We start from the raw sequence: 16,508 nt of genomic DNA, 5'->3' as shown, positions 1-16,508 counted from the left end.
AAGTCGCATGGATGTTAAATGAGAGAAATAGCTGCCAACTAGTATCGTTATCGACAAGAAAAGCACCAGTCTGAGAAGGCCAGGAAGGGGATGTGCCTAGACCGGAAAGCTTAGTGACCTGACTTTGCACAGCTGGGCTGGATTTTCTCCATATTGCAGACCAGAAACCTAAGAACCAAAAAGGTCGACTTCCCCAGTGTCAGGCATTTCTGAAATGACTGAAAGGGGACTTCACTCATGGCTTATAGGAGAGCTTCTTTTGTTTTTTTTTCCTCATCACACTACAAGAGGACGGAAGAGTCCTGGACCACTTTTGAGGTTCTACACTAAGAAGCGATGGAGCAGAATCGCCCACTGCTACCGAGTAATACAGGGAAAAACAGGGAAGGAGGATTCTTGCAAAAGAGGAGCCCATTGTCTCAGCTGGAAATGGACTGGCTTTAGCTATTTATTCCAGAATCCCTTTCTTTGCTGCCTGCAGGCGTGTTTCAAGTGTCAATTATTGAATAGTCTGTGGTCAAGGTTATTTATTTTTCCAGTGTCAACCACATGCCTTTATTCCTGAGACCTCACACAGACTGTGTTTGACACCACGTTGGCCATACGCTTTCTCCGTTCAGCTGTTGGGATTCCCACATAAATCATCCTGATGTCAAAGTCTCTATGGATTCTGAAATCTTACTTATGAAATTCACTTTAGTCAGCAGGAATAAAAATGTACATGCCTGCCTTCTGATGGGTGATTTGGGGAGCAGTAACAATTTTAAAGGAATGGAGAAATTAAGCATAATGTGACACCTTATTTTTCTTTACTTTCTCTAAAGGTTTGATCTTGTTTTTATTTTTAATGAAGACATTTTTCTTCATAATGGAGAAATATTGATCTGTAACATATTCTAATTTTTCTCTTACATGGAATATTCCTGCTCTGTCTTTACAGACTCTCATTACGCTGCTTTAAAAAGAAATTCTTAAAGTGCAAACTTTTCCATTATTTAATCATTTTCAGAGACAGCACTACATTGTGAAAAGAAGCACAGCTTTTGCAGTCTCAGAGACTTAGGCTTGAATCCTGCATCTACTACATCCAAGCTATGTAAGCTTAAGATAATTATTTAATCTAAGTCTCCATTTCATTTGGTTTGTAAACAGCAGGTAAAAACAATGACCTTACAAGCCTATTAACCTATAGGCTGTTGGGAGCACCATAGGTTAATATAACAAGATTCTAGAGATTCTGATGTCACCTAAAGAGGCAAACACTCAGCAAAAGTAGTGATTACATCATAATATTACTCTTACACTAACTGTAATATTTATTGGTGTGTTTTCACAAAATGCGATTTAGAAACGTAATGATTACTTTTTTTTTTTTAATAGTTTATTTCTGGCTGTGCTGGGTCTTCCCTGCTTTCTCTAGTTGCAGCAAGCTGGGCCTACTCTAGTTGCGGTGGCTCTTCTCATTGCAGAGCTTCCCTGGTGGCTTAGAGGGTAAAGCATCTGCCTGCAGTGCAGGAGACCTGGGTTCAATCCCTGGGTTGGGAAGATCCCCTGGAGGAGGAAATGGCAACCCACTCCAGTACTCTTGCCTGGAAAATCCCATGGATGGAGGAGCCTGGTGCAGGCTACAGTCCATGGGGTTGCAAAGAGTCGGACACGACTGAGCGACTTCACTTTCACTTTCACTTTCTCATTGCAGTGGCTTTTCTTGCTGTGGATGGAGCACAGGCTCTAAGGCATGCAGACTTCAATAGTTGCAGCACATGGGCTCAGTCATTGTTAGCCCACAGGCTTAGTTGCCACGAGGTATGTGGGCTCTTCCCAGACCAGGGATCAAATCAGTGTCCCCTGAATTGCAAGGCAGGTTCTTAACCACTGGACCACTGGGGAAGCCCTAAATGTTATGATTTGTATTGGTAACACTGGAAGCAGTCTGCACACATTTTTTTTTTTTATGATCTCCTGTGTCAGGCTCTAGGCTTCTCATTGGAGTTTACAGATGACTACAGATGAACAATACTTGATTTCTGCCTTTGGGGGTGTCTCTGCCTAATGAGGGAGAGGAGTGAGTGAGTGAATAGAGTGTGAAAAGTGCAACGTGAGAAGTGTGAGCTGGCTGGACTTGCTTAACTGTCAACTGGGAAGGGGTTATATGTGAAAATGGAAAGACACCAACTCTGTAGGGCCTTGCAGACTCTTAGATAATGATTTTTTGAAAAGCACAATAACTACTCAGTTCCCTGGAAAGCACACTCCTCCACAGCACTGCAAAATACTGCAGCAAGGTGGTAAAGAGGCCAGAATCTGTTAAGAGTTAAAAATGTTTCAGATCTTAACAAGAGAGAAGAAACTCTCTGCTTTGTCATACATACTTTTCTTAAATCTAATATTTTAAGAAATATTGGATTAATATTTTGAGGCTGTGTTTCATAGAGGTATGTTACGCAGATTGATTCTTGCTTAATATTAATATTTTTATTACAAAATTATTGCATGAGAACCAAATAGAAGTACATCAACTAAATGGCAGTAGTCTTAGCTTCTTCGTCAAACCCATCCGTCTCCCTTGAGGTCATTTGAGTACCATGTGTGGCTTTTCTGTATACACAGTCACATGCACACATTTCTTTTGATTTTGACTAGAATTAATTGTTGTTATAGCAAAGAAGCAATGAGCACATATTTCCTAGAATATGGGAGACAGTCTGTCTTCCTTCCCACTTACTGGCTATTGATCTTGAATTCCTGAACTTCAGTTTCCTTATCTGTATAGTAGAGATGATAACAAACCTACCTCAAAGGGTTATTAGTGCTTAGCACAATTCAGGCACACTAAAAATACTCAGTTAATGTTTGCTATTTTACTTGTCCTTCCCTTGCTGATTCAGATGGTAAAAGAATCTGCTTGCAATGCAGGAGACCCAGGTTTGATCCCTGGATTGGGAAGATCCCCTGGAGAAGGGGGATAGCAACTCACTCCAGTATTCTTGCCTGGAGAATTCAATTGGCAGAGGAGCCTGGTGGGCTACAGTCCATGGGATCACAAAGAGTCGGACATGACTCAACGACTGTGTTATGAATATTGTTTTATGTTATACTTACTTCACGTAACAGTGTATCATGAAAAACTTTATGATGGTACACATAAACCCGACTAATTCTTTCCAATGGCTGCACAATATTTCACAGTGTGGCTGTAACATATTTTAAAAATTCTCTTTTGATGAGCATTTAAGTTGTTTTCAGATCTTTTTTCTATTACACACATGAGATAGTAAATATCTTTTTCATATATGCAAAATATCTTTTATTTCTCTAGTGTTTATCATTACATTAGGTTTTAGATGCCATAAAGAATAGTGGTTAAGGAATTGTACATTGAATCCATTGAGTTGAGAAATCAATTAGTGAGTTATGATCAGCTTTCCTTCCTGTCCCTTGTTCATATGAAACAAATATTAAAAGTCTTAAAAACACTCTTCTAGAGGTGGGTTCTCAACAGTATTTGTTGAATAAATAATATTCAGGAAGCCTTCTTCAGAGGCTACTGGATGGTAGAAAACTCTAAGGACCTTGACATTTAAATTTTTTTTAAACTTATATCAACCCTGAAAATGACAAAATCAGAGTTTGGGAGTAAAACTAGATTGACAGTAGAATCTCTGATAACATTGTCTTTTCTGGAGAAAAGCTCCCCACATATTCTCAGCTGAAATCTTGGAAAGATTCAGTCCTTAAGTTATCGGCATTTTTAGACATGTCCTGTCTTTCCTTTCTTCTTTCTGAGGAAATTATAGTTGGCAAGGGAAATAAATGTCAAAACATGCCTTTAAACTGATACATACTAAACTATATTTGAACTTTATTTTTCCAACAAGAATTTTGAAAATGCTTGTTAAGGACTAAATATGAAGTCGTTCTTAAGAATGTTTATATATTTTTTGAAAGAAAAGTACAGAAAGGCCCAGTCAAAATTATTTAACACTAGTTTTTTTAAAGATGTTATTTATAGAAGGAAGTTAACCTGATTTTGTTTTTCTTCCTATATACAAAAGTAATAGACGGTACTTGGAAAAAACAAAAGTAAACTGTATAGCAAATTAGTGTGTGGAAGAAATGCGTAACAAAGGAGGTAAAATTTCCTCCTAATCCCATCTCTAGGAAATAACGAGTTAGCAGTTTGATATATATTCTATATATATTCTAACCACCTTGCTTTTTTCTTATTGGCTTAATATAGCCTTCTTGCATCCTTTTATTTTACCTATTTTCCTCCAGTTTTGTTTACAGCTATGTTTATAAGTCTTTTTGTTCTTTAATCCAGTCTATCAGTTTTAAATAAGAAAAGTTAAACAGTTTACCTTATTCTAAATAAGTAATATATTTGTGCTTTTTATTTGGCATCTGTCTGTATGGATTTTTCCTTTACAGCTACTTCCTTTGCCAAGAAAGTTTTCTGTATCCTTTGTGACTTATTTTCTGCTGGGTCTGTCCTATTGGTGGCAAGTCATAATTTTAATGAAGATACTTTACTATCTGCCTAACAAAGTTTACTCTCTTGAAAAAGACAAGGCCATGGAAGAGTTTAGAGACCCACTGAACTCCTCCATTTATAACTTCCTCTCTGTTGTTTCAAGTTTCAGTTTCAGCATTAAGTTGAAAGTATCATTTATGATGATCACTTATGCTTGCAATAAGTAGTTGGATTTATCAGCATTTTTTATCGGTTGCTCAGCCAAGTCTCTGTCATTCAGTTCTTCTCTTTGATTTTGCTTTTTTTCTGTACTTTTAGCAATTTCTCAATGTGTATCTATAGGTGAGTAAAACCTTTGTCTTGGATCGCTGAAAATAATCTATATTTTGCCCTTGAATTCTGTTTCTATTTGGTGTCTTTGATTCCAGTGTTGGTTCGCAGCCTTAAAATACCAGCAGAAGCATTCACTTCTGGCTCCACTCACCACTATGATGTCCTGTTGTTCTGTTACATTTTTAGTTCACAGAAATGCTTACCTTCTTTTGAGCACAGCTGTCCCATTCCTTATCAAGTATAATAATGATAAGTGGAAATCTTCAAAGCTACCAAAAAGAAATGTCATGCTGTCTTTCATTTTTAATCTCTCATTACTGCTGATGAAGCCAAGTAGAGGGTGTAAAATCACAAAAGTCTCTTTAACCAGACATCAATGTCTGACTTGCTTTTATATATACATATATACCTTTAAAAAAGGAGAGGAAAAAAATCAACTTCCTAGCCTGGTGTTTCAGTTTATGAATGAACTTAATACAATCAGTCTCCTTCTGAGGGACTTTGCGCTTGTTTTCAGTTGTGCCCTAGTATAAATGAAGTACAACATATACCTGTGTATGTATCTTTGTACATTTATGTTAACATTTCTGTATGATAAACTCCCATTTATTGAATTGTGGGGTGAACATTATGTTCGTTAAAATCTTGTGACCACCTTTTGTATTATGACCTCTCTCTTGCTTAGGTTAAGGTTAGTTAGCTTAAGGGCACACAGGGCTTCCCAGGTGGCTCCGTGGTAAAGAATCCACCTGTCAATGCAAGAGACAAAGATGTGGGGTTGATCCTTGGGTCGCGAAGATCCCCTGGAGGAGGGCATGGCAACCCACTCCAGTATTCTTGCCTGAAGGATTCCATGGATGGAGGAGCTTGGCGGGCTACAGTCCATGGGGTCGCAAAGAGTCGAACACGACTGGATCAACTGAGCATACACACAAGGACACACACTTTTTCTTGGTATGGATTGTAATCCACTATTTCCCTGATGTGTGGTTTCAGGCAAATCTCTTAATTTCCCTAATCCTTAGTTTCCTTATCTGTGAAAACAGGATTCACATACCTCATAGGGTGGCTGTAAGGATGAAGTAAGATAGTGTTGTATCTAACCACAGAGTTACTGTTTGCTAAAACACCAACATAAGCAAAAACAACCTGCAGATTGCTGAGACCTGTAGGGGTTTTCAAAAACACTGATGCGATGCATGGATGGAACGGGGGTATATGTAAATCTTTGTACCTTCTGCACAATTTTGCTGTGAACTGAAAACTACTCTAAAAAATATAGTCCACTGAAAAATGAGAAAGAAAAAGAGACAGCGCTGGTGCCTGGGGGTCACCCACCGGAAATTCTGATTCGATAAATGCAAGGTGAGACCGAGCCTCGGTATCTTTAAATCTCCTTGGATAAATCTGATGCACATCTAACCTGGGAAAGCCTGCAAGGCAAAGTATTTTAAAAGTGAAAGTAAAAAAATCTCTTCTCTTGGAGTTCATGGTGGTGGCTTTTCCTCGCCCCTGTGGGCTTGCTCCAGATTCAAAGGGCTGCCCTCCACAGTCATTTTACTGCAAAGACAAGTTCTTCATCCTCCTGAGGCTTTGTAACCCCCATTGCCTGCTGCTAAGGACTGTGGTCTTCTAACTCACCCACCACAAAGACACACAGTCAGTTCCCTACATACGAACGATTCCATTCTGACAGCAAACTAGTGAGTCCAGTTTGTTCCTAAGTCCAACAAAGTTAATCTTGGTAAGCAGTGATGGCTCAGATGGTGAAGAATTCACCTGCAATGTAGGAAACATGGGTTCAACCCCTGGGTTAGGAAGATCCCCTGGAGAAGGAAATGGCAACCCTGAAAATTTTTCTTGCCTGGAAAATTCTGTGGACAGAGGAGCTTGGTGGGCTACAGTCCATCATGTCCCAAAGAGTCAGACATGACTGAACAACTAACACTTTTCACCCAACTAACACAATTTGCCATATAGTACTATAATAGGTTTATAGCTATAACTGTGCTATAATAAGTTAGTAATACATACAAAACAGAAACACAAAGAATTAAGAAAACATTTTTCATCTTACAGTACAGTAATATCAGCTATAATAAGTTAGTAATACATACAAAACAGAAACACAAAGAATTAAGAAAACATTTTTCATCTTACAGTACAGTAATATCAGCTACATCACTGCTGCCTTTACACCTGCTTCAGGACCTTCTGGGTTCAAAATAAAGATACTGTATTACTGTACTCTATACGGTGCATGTGTGCGTGCTCAGTTGCTCAGTTGTGTCCGACTCTTTTGCGACCCCATGGACTGTAGCCCGCAGGCTCCTCTGTCCATGGGATTTCCCAGGCAAGAATACTGGAGTGGGTTACCATTTCTTCATCCAAGGAATCTTCCCCTACCCAGGGATGGAACCTGCATCTCCTGCATTGGCAGGCTGATTTGTTACCACTGAGCCACCTGGAAAGCCCACTCTATATAGTACTGTATAATAAAGTACACAAAAGCACAACCACTTGTAGAGGATGCACACATGTGACAGTATACACCAGACATGTGAACTAACTTTTGTGTTTGGACATACGAATGAGTGCACATTCGCATCTTTGCAAGTTCGAAACTTGAAGGTTCATAGGTAGGGGACTTCCTGTATTTGTTCATTTGCTCTGGCAAATCAATGGTCCTATTTTATAGGATGTTCATTCATTCTACCAATGTTAATTGAGCCACCTATGGCCAGGCATTGTTAGGAAAACATCAGTGAATAAAGAAGGTTGAATTCCTCCCCTTAGAGAGCTCAGGGTGGGGGATGCAAGCCTGCCACGGCTGGAGGGAGGGAGGGCTCTGATGAAGAAAACAGGGGACTCCCTGGCACAAGCAACTTCTAAACTGAAGAGAGGATCAAGAGTTATCCCAGTGAGGAGGAGTGAAGAGTGTTCAAGGCAATGGCGATGACGTAGCGAGGACTGGGCATGCCACATTTGACATTCAAAACACTGGATTATTGGATAGAAAGGAGGCCAAAATGCAGTTTAAAAGGCAAATGTTTTTAAAACCAAATGTTTAGTGTTTTACCAGCCAGCATTTTTAATTAATGAAAAGATGGTTAGAGAGTTTGGGATGGGCATGTATACACTGCTATATGTAAAATGAATAACCAGCAAGATCCTACTCTGTAGCACAGGGAATTCTGCTCAGTGTTTTGTGGCAGCCTGGATGGGAGGGGAGTTTGGTGGAGAATGGATACGTATATATGCATGGCTGAGTCTCTCTACTGTCCACCTGAAGGTATCACAGCATTGTTAACTGGCTATTGATCAGTCACTAAGTCATATCCGACTCTGCGACCCTGTGGACTGCAGCACACCAGGCTTTCCTGTCCTTCACTGTCTCCCGGAGTTTGCTCAAATTCACGTCCATATTGAGCCAATGATGCTATCTAACCATCTCATCCTCTGCCGCCCCTTCTCCTTTCCCTGCATCAGGGTCTTTTCCAATGAGTCAGCTCTTCACATCAGGTGGCCAAAGTACTGGAGCTTCAGCTTCAGCATCAGTTCTTCCAATGAATATTCAGGACTGATCTCCTTTAGGATGGACTGGTTGGATCTCCTTGCCTTCCAAGGGACTCGCAAGAGTCTTCCCCACACCACAGTTCGAAAGCATCAATTCTTCAGCATTCAACCTTCTCTATCGCCCAACTCTCACATCCGTACGTGATCACTCGAAAAACCATAGATTTGACTGTATGGATCTTCGTCAGCAAAGTAATGTCTCTGCTTTTTGATACTCTGTCTAGGTTTGTCATAGCTTTCCTTCCAAGGAGCAAGCACCTTTTAATTTCATGGCTGTGGTCACTGTCCACAGTGATTTTGGAGTGCAAGAAAAGAAAATTTGTCACTGCTTCCATTTTTTCCCCCATCTATTAACATGAAGTGATGGGACTGGGTGCCATGATCTTAGTGTTTTGAGTGTTGAGTTTTAAGCCGGCTCTCTCCTCTTTCACCCTCATCAGGAGGCTCTTTAGTTCCTCTTCAGTTTCTGCAATCAGAGTGGTATCACCTGCATATCTGTTGGTATTTCTCCCAGCTATATGCCAATATAAAATAAAATGTTTAAAATAAAAAAGCCTGTTAGCAATCCTAAGAGCACTGAAACACTGGCAGGCTTTCAGCAAAGGCATTACCACTATGAGATTTGCTTTGGTGGATGGCTTCTGGTTAAGAACCTGGCTGAGGGGCTGCTAGAAGGGTTCAGTGGCGATGATGTTGGCTGCATCTAAGGTAGTGGCAGTGACAGAGAGAGAAACCAAGGGTGCGGCAGTGGTGGTGAGTCTACTTCCTCTGTTTTCGAGTTTGCCTTGAAGTCCCATGGCATGGGACTGTGTAGGCAGCTAGTTATCAAGGTCCAAAGCTCAGAAGAGAGATCCGAGTTGGAAATAATTTAGGGAGGTTCCTTTGTATTATTTGCAGCACTGAACCAAAAGACGGCATAAAAGTTTGTTGTTTTTTTTTCCATTCAGTTCTAAGCAAACATCTTAGAGCTACAACGCCTACTTGACTGATAGTCCAGGTACACGTGAGTAAATAAGATTTGGCTCCAGATAGCAATTACTCCAGGCACCTCTTCCTTTCATCTCCTGAGACACAAAGTAATTGTAAACATCAATCTAGACACCACAGACTAAGCAGGGGAAAAAAGTTCACTTTTTCCCTGTGGGGAAAAACTTGAGTTATTTTCCCTTTGTCTTCACTGCAGGTGTGTGTGTTGTGCGACTTGCCCAGCCGTCCTCATCAGCTTTGTTTGTAAGAAATAGACATGATCCTATCTCTGTTGTTTGTGTTGAAAGTCTCTCCAACCTTGAAAGGCATATTAATGTTTAATGAACTAAAACATACTTTTCTGTAGTCAATGCCTTGATCTGTGCCCTTTATTTACAAGTGTTAAGACCACAAAGGATACAGAGAGTAAAGTTTGGCTTCCCTTAATTTCACGCTATGTCATGTGGCCAGTTTAAAACTTTCCTTGTGGTGCTCACACACTATTTGGATATAACTTATCTTTTGTCTCCAGAGGGAATAAACATGCATTCTGCCCTGTTTTCTGTGGATGAGGGAGTGGTGAAGAATGACTGTTTTATGGCATTTTGTGGATGTGGGCTGTGGCATACGTGACTTTAATTGATCATTCTCGCATTCCAGGTAGTAATATCAGCAGCTGACTTTTCTCTATTAAGACTGTGAACTTACAAGACACAATGTGTATTTAAGATCTGACTCTAGGGACTTGCCTAGTGGCCCAGTAGTTAAGACTGTGCGCTTCCAATGCAGGGGGCACGGGTTCAACCTCTAGTTGGGGAACTAAGATCCATGCCATGGGCATGACCAAAAAAAAATTTTTTTTGTTCACCGAATTAAATAGGTCTTTTTTTTCTGATTTGCTTGAAGTTGTAATGTGGATATTTACAAAACTAATACATAAAGTTCTATAGTTTACTTAACTTTCTAGAGAAACCAAGTACTCATATAAAAACAACCAAGCATCGTACCAAAGAAAGGTGAGTTAAAATCTTATTTATAAATTATAATAATTTGCAAGAACAAGCAATTCTTCTGGATTTTGCCCAGATGTTTTTCAGCTGTTGACAGTTTTCATGCATCTATTCTTTCTTCCTTTCACTTGATTATTATCTATGCATTAAAATGTTTGGTAACCTCTTGCCAGTTATTTTGAGTGATTATTTATAATTCAACTCATTGTTTGAGGATGTTTAAGTGCTTCATATTACATGAGAATCTGCCCATATGGTGACAGTTATAATTATAAGTAGTTTTTAAGTTTTAGAGACAGATGATAAGGTATTGAGAAATTTTGAAATTGAAACTAGGCAGTTAACAAAAGTCATTTCTCTTCTAAAAATATTCAATTTTAATTTTCAATTAAAAATATTTAATTTAAAAATATTCAATTTCAATATTCAGTTCTAATTTCATTATAGTCACTATATACTTTAATCACAAAGATTTCAAATTGATTAATAGACCGATTTTCCAGTCATCATAAATAGAGCACAGAGAGGAAGAGAAATTACGTAAATAACTCAAATTCATAGATATGCAAAAGTCCATCCTAAGGAAAGAAATCTTTCTTAATGCCTTCTATTACCTGCGGTAGTAAAATTGAGAGATTTAGGATTAAAATCCTTCTTCTATCTTCCCTCTTTCTTTCTGTTGGAGGTAACTGCATACTACACAATGGCGATATGATAACGTTGTTTGCATTATTCCCATAAACCTTATCACGCATTGTTCCGTGCACCGTTACCTCCCACTTGTCTCTCTTTCTCTTCTCTCCTGTTTTCTCTCTGTCTCACACACACAAAGAACATAGGTCAGACACATAATAAATATCTTACATATGGTAACTGTTATCACTACTCTTCATTCTCAACAACAATCAGGATTAAAAACTTTCAGAGGACTACGTAAAACATTTGTTCTTGTATGAAATGCACATTGAGCGATACCATAAAAACACGTGATCTACAGTTGACAGAGTGAGTCTGAATACACACAGGCAGAACAAAGCTTTGGCTCCGTGGGACCCATTTGGTGATTAATGATCGCCTTCCCTCACATGATTTCATTCTGTTCCACCTCTACTGTGTGTCTGGGAGGCATAGAGAGGCGGGAGGACAGGAGGGATCATTATTAAATAGGAGGTCTTCCTTACTGCACTTCCCAGATCTCCCCCTTAACTCAAATCTAATCTGCACAATGATGTGGTTTGCCAGGGATGTCAAGAGACTTAGATTATTCACTGGATGCCGATGATCAGGCCTCTGCCATAATTATGTTAATAAAAGCCTTTAAAAAGACGTACAGATAGATGTGCTTGGTGCAGCTGTCTGGTCCAAGTAAGCATTTTCAGGGTTCTGTCTTCACCTTTGCCCCCTACTCAGGTGTGAGAAATGTAAGGAATTTATTGGCTTGTAGTTGAGGTCCACCTTGGCTGAGGTGAATAAGATAACACTTTCATCTGCACACATCCACTGGCACGCCCAGGCACCCTCCGAGTCTAAAGGATGAGAAGCCGGTGAAAGTATGCTATGGGCAGATTTATCGTTTCGTGAACCAAAACGTGCAGGCAAAATGTCCAAGGTTGGTTGTGTTATTCAAGAGTCCAAGGAGCTCTATGCTTTTTATTATACACCCCTTAGGAAGAAACAAAGAAAACACTTGTTTCAATGAAGATGATTTATCTTGCAGACAGGAAAATAAAGATTCTTTACTCCACTTGAGCAGTGCCCCAAACTTGCTTTCCTGTGTGGCTGTGAGCCACTATTGTAGAGTTTTGTCTGATTTTTGTGTTTGGTAATTCAATTAGACTCTCTGAAATGGGATAGTCATCTCCTGAATGGCCCTGCCTTTTAGGAAACACTGATGTGACTTGTGTGACCTTTTATACTTAGTCCTTTGGAGTCTTGTAAAACCAAACACAGATGACTAAAATGTCTCGAGCAAAAGGCTGTTTGCCCTATTACGTGAATATATGCAATTAATTTATCTTTGTTAATGGCTGCTTATAAAATAAGCTCGCAGTGGGTAAAGTATATGCTTTATATGCTATTTCTGCCTTTTCCCATGAGCCTATAAATATTTCAGAATAAGTCTGGGGATTTTTTAAAGTAAGCTCACAAATCATCTCTCTACTTTCTTCATTAGTCAGCTAACTGCAGTCCCTCAGACTCCGGCTGTTTTGCAAGGTAAACTGCTGGTCACAAGGGGAATCAGGGATTGATGTTAGATCAATTCATCACCAGTACTGGAGAAAAATATAGTCTCCAATGTATGTGTCTACTTTAATGACCTAAGTCACACAATTTTCATACTTGTTTAACACAAATGTAAACTCCTTGGTATGAAATTATTTCTCTAGTGGAACCTCCACTGGTATAGAGTACCCTCAAAACCTTATCAGTTCAGTTCAGTTCATTTCAGTCACTCAGTTGTGTCTGACTCTTTGCGACCCCATGAACTGCAGCACGCCAGCCCTTCCTGTCCATCACCAACTCCCAGAGTTTACCCAAACTCATGTCCTTGATCAGTGACGCCATCCAACCATCTCATCCTCTGTCATCCCCTTCTCCTCCTGCCTTCAATCTTTCCCAACATCAGGGTCTTTTCAAATGAGTCAGTTCTTCATATCCGGTAGCCAAAAGATTGGAGTTTCAGCTTCAGCATCAATCCTTCCAATGAATATTCAAGACTTATTTCCTTTAAGATTGACTGGTTGGATCTCCTTGCAGTCCAAGGGACTCTCAAGAGTCTTCTCCAACACCACAGTTTAAAAGCATCAATTCTTCTGCACTCAGCTTTCTTTATAGTCCACTCTCACATCCATACATGACTACTGGAAAAACCATAGCCTTGACTAGACAAACCATTGTTGACAAACTAATGTCTCTGCTTTTTAATATGCTATCTAGGTTGGTCATAACTTTCCTTCCAAGGAGTAAGCGTCTTTTAATTTCATGGCTGCAGTCACCATCTGCAGTGATTTTGGAGCCCCCCCCAAAAAAATAAAGTCAGCCACCATTTCCACTGTTTCCCCTTCGATTTGCCATGAAGTGATGGGACCGGATGCCATGATCTTAGTTTTCTGAATGTTGAGCTTTAAGCCAACTTTTTCACTCTCCTCTTTCACTTTCATCAAGAGGCTCTTTAGTTCTTCTTCACTTTCTGCCATAATGGTGGTGTCATTGCATATCTGAGGTTGTTGATATTTCTCCCGGCAATCTTGATTCCAACTTGTGCTTCCTCCAGCCCAGTGTGTCTCATGATGTACTCTGCATATACGTTAAATAAGCAAGGTGACAATATACAGCCTTGATGTACTCCTTTTCCTATTTGGAACCAGTCTGTTGTTCCATGTCCAATTCTAACTGTTACTTCCTGACCTGCATACAGATTTCTCAAGAGGCAGGTCAGGTGGTCTGGTATTCCCATCTCTTTCAGTATTTTCCACAGTTTATTGTGATCCACATAGTCAAAGGCTTTGGCATAGTCAATAAAGCAGAAATAGATGTTTTTCTGGAACTCTCTTGCTTTTTTGATGATCCAGCAGATGTTGGCAATTTGATCTCTGGTTCCTCTGCCTTTTCTAAAACCAGCTTGAACATCTGGAAGTTCACAGTTCACATATTGCTGAAGCCTGGCTTGGAGAATTTTGAGCATTACTTTGCTAGTGTGTGAGATGAGTGCAATTGTGCAGTAGTTTGAGCATTCTTTGACATTTCCTTTCTTTGGGATTGGAATGAAAACTGACCTTTTCCAGTCCTGTGGCCACTGCTGAGTTTTCCAAATTTGCTGGCATATTGAATGCAGCACTTTCACAGCATCATCTTTTAGGATTTGAAATAGCTCAACAGGGATTCCATCACCTCCAGTGGCTTTGTTCATAGTGATGCTTCCTAAGGCCCACTTGACTTCACATTCCAGGATGTCTGGCTCTAGGTGAGTGATCACACCATCGTGATCTGGGTCATGAAGATCCTTTTTGTACAGTTCTTCTGTGTATTCTTGCCACCTCTTCTTAATATCTTCTGCTTCTGTTAGGTCTATACCATTTCTGTCCTTTATGGAGCCCATCTTTGCATGAAATGTTCCCTTGGTATCTCTAATTTTCTTGAAGAGACCTCTAGTCTTTCCCATTCTGTTGTTTTCCTCTATTTATTCTCATTGATCGCTGAGGAAGGCTTTCTTATCTCTCCTTGCTATTCTTTGGAACTCTGCATTCAAATGGGAATGTCTTTTCTTTTCTCCTTTGCTTTTTGCTTCTCTTCTCTTCCCAGCTATTTGTAAGGCCTCCTCAGACAGCCATTTTGCTTTTTTGCATTTCTTTTTCTTGGGGATGGTCTTGATCCTTGTCTCCTATACAATATCACGAACCTCTGTCCATAGTTCATCAGGCACTCTGTCTATCAGATCTAGTCCCTTAAATCTATTTCTCACTTCCACTGTATAATCATAAGGGATTTGATTCAGGTCATACCTGAATGGTTTAGTGGTTTTCCCCACTTTCTTCAATTTAAGTCTGAATTTGGCAGACTTATCCTTATCGGTAACTTACAATAAAAAGACTGATGCTGAAGCTGAAGCTCCAATACTTTGGCCACCTAATGCAAAGAGCAAACTCATTGGAGAAGAACCAGATGCAGGAAAGATTGAGAGCAGGAGGAGAAGGGGACAACAGAGGATGAGATGCTTGAATGGCATCACCGACTCAATGGACATGAGTTTGAGCAAACTCCAAGAGATAGTGAAGGACAGGGAAGCCTGGTGTGCCATAACGGTGGTGTCATCCACATATCTGAGGTTATTGATATTTCTCCCAGCAATCTTGATTCCAACTTGTGCTTCCTCCAGCCCAGCGTTTCTCCTGATGTACTCTGCATATACATTAAATAAGCAGGATGACAATATACAGCCTTGATGTACTCCTTTCCCAATTTGAAACCAGTCTGTTTTTCCATGTCTATTTCTAACTGTTGCTTCCTGACCTGCATACAGGTTTCTTAAGAGGCAGGTGAAAGGTTTGTTGCTGAACCACATAAAGACGCCAGGATTCTTGGCCTCCGGAGGAGAAGGATTCAATCCGGGGCCAGAGACGAGGCTTCATCGCTTGGAGCTTTTGTGTAATAAAGTTTTATTAAAGTATAAAGGAGAAAGAGAAAGCTTCTGACATAGGCATCAGAAGGGGGCAGAAAGAGTACCCCCTTGCTAGTGTTAGCAGTGGAGTTATATACTCTCCAATGAATCAAAAAGAATGTCTGGAGGTTGTAAAGACCTCACCAGACCTACTCCCATAATTTATATTTTAAGATAACAGGATTAGCCAGAAGGTTTAATCCAGAGACTGCCCTCAGGCAGGATATATTATTGTTATATAATCCTTGTAAAGACAGACCTACTCCCATAATTTACATTTTAAGATAACAGAATTAGCCAGAAAGTTTAATTCAGAGACTGTCCTCAGGCAGGATACATTATTGTTATATAATCCTAAGGAATGTAGAGAGAAAAGAAAAAAAAGTTTGTCCTTTCTTCCTCCTTGAGAATTCCAGACCCCTCTCTCCTTGGGGACCCCTAGACTTCTTAACAACCTGCCTAGGAAATGACTCTCTCACAGGTTAGGTGGTCTGGCATTCCCATCTCTTTCAGAATTTTCCACAGTTTATTGTAATCCACACAGTCAAAGGCTTTGGCATAGTCAATAAAGCAGAAATAGATGTTTTTCTGGAACTCTCTTGCTTTTTCGATGATCTAGGGAATGTTGGCAATTTGATCTCTGGTTCCTCTGCCTTTTCTAAAACCAGCTTGAACATCTGGAAGTTCATGGTTCATGTATTGCTGCGACCCCGATTCAATTCCTGGGTCAGGAAGATCCTCTGGAGAAGGGACAGGCTACCTACTCCAGTATTCTTGGGCTTCCCTGGTGGCTCAGCAGGTAAAGAATCTGCCTGCAGTGCGGGAGACCTGAGTTCAATCCCTGGATTGGGAAGATCCCCTAGAGAAGGGAGCATTTACCCACTCCAGTATTCTGGCCTGGAGAATTCCATGGACTGTATAGTCCATGGGTTCACAAAGAGACAGGACTGAGTGACTTTCACTTTCAGTGCACTAGAAGATGTCATTATGC

General features: G+C 40.1%; 1 protein-coding gene across 1 annotated transcript in view; it reads left to right on the top strand.

Annotated features, from left to right (window-relative positions):
• FREM2 (FRAS1 related extracellular matrix 2) overlaps positions 1-16,508 on the top strand; it is a 159,164-nt gene that overhangs the window by 98,328 nt on the left and 44,328 nt on the right. The window lies entirely within an intron of this gene.

The sequence above is a fragment of the Giraffa tippelskirchi genome, chromosome 12, assembly GCF_054371585.1.
Source record: "Giraffa tippelskirchi isolate mGirTip1 chromosome 12, T2T-mGirTip1v1.2.pri, whole genome shotgun sequence".
Classification (NCBI taxonomy): Eukaryota; Metazoa; Chordata; class Mammalia; order Artiodactyla; family Giraffidae; genus Giraffa; species Giraffa tippelskirchi.
The sequence above is the reverse complement of the archived record's forward strand: the minus strand, read 5'-3'. Positions and strand labels throughout refer to the sequence as shown.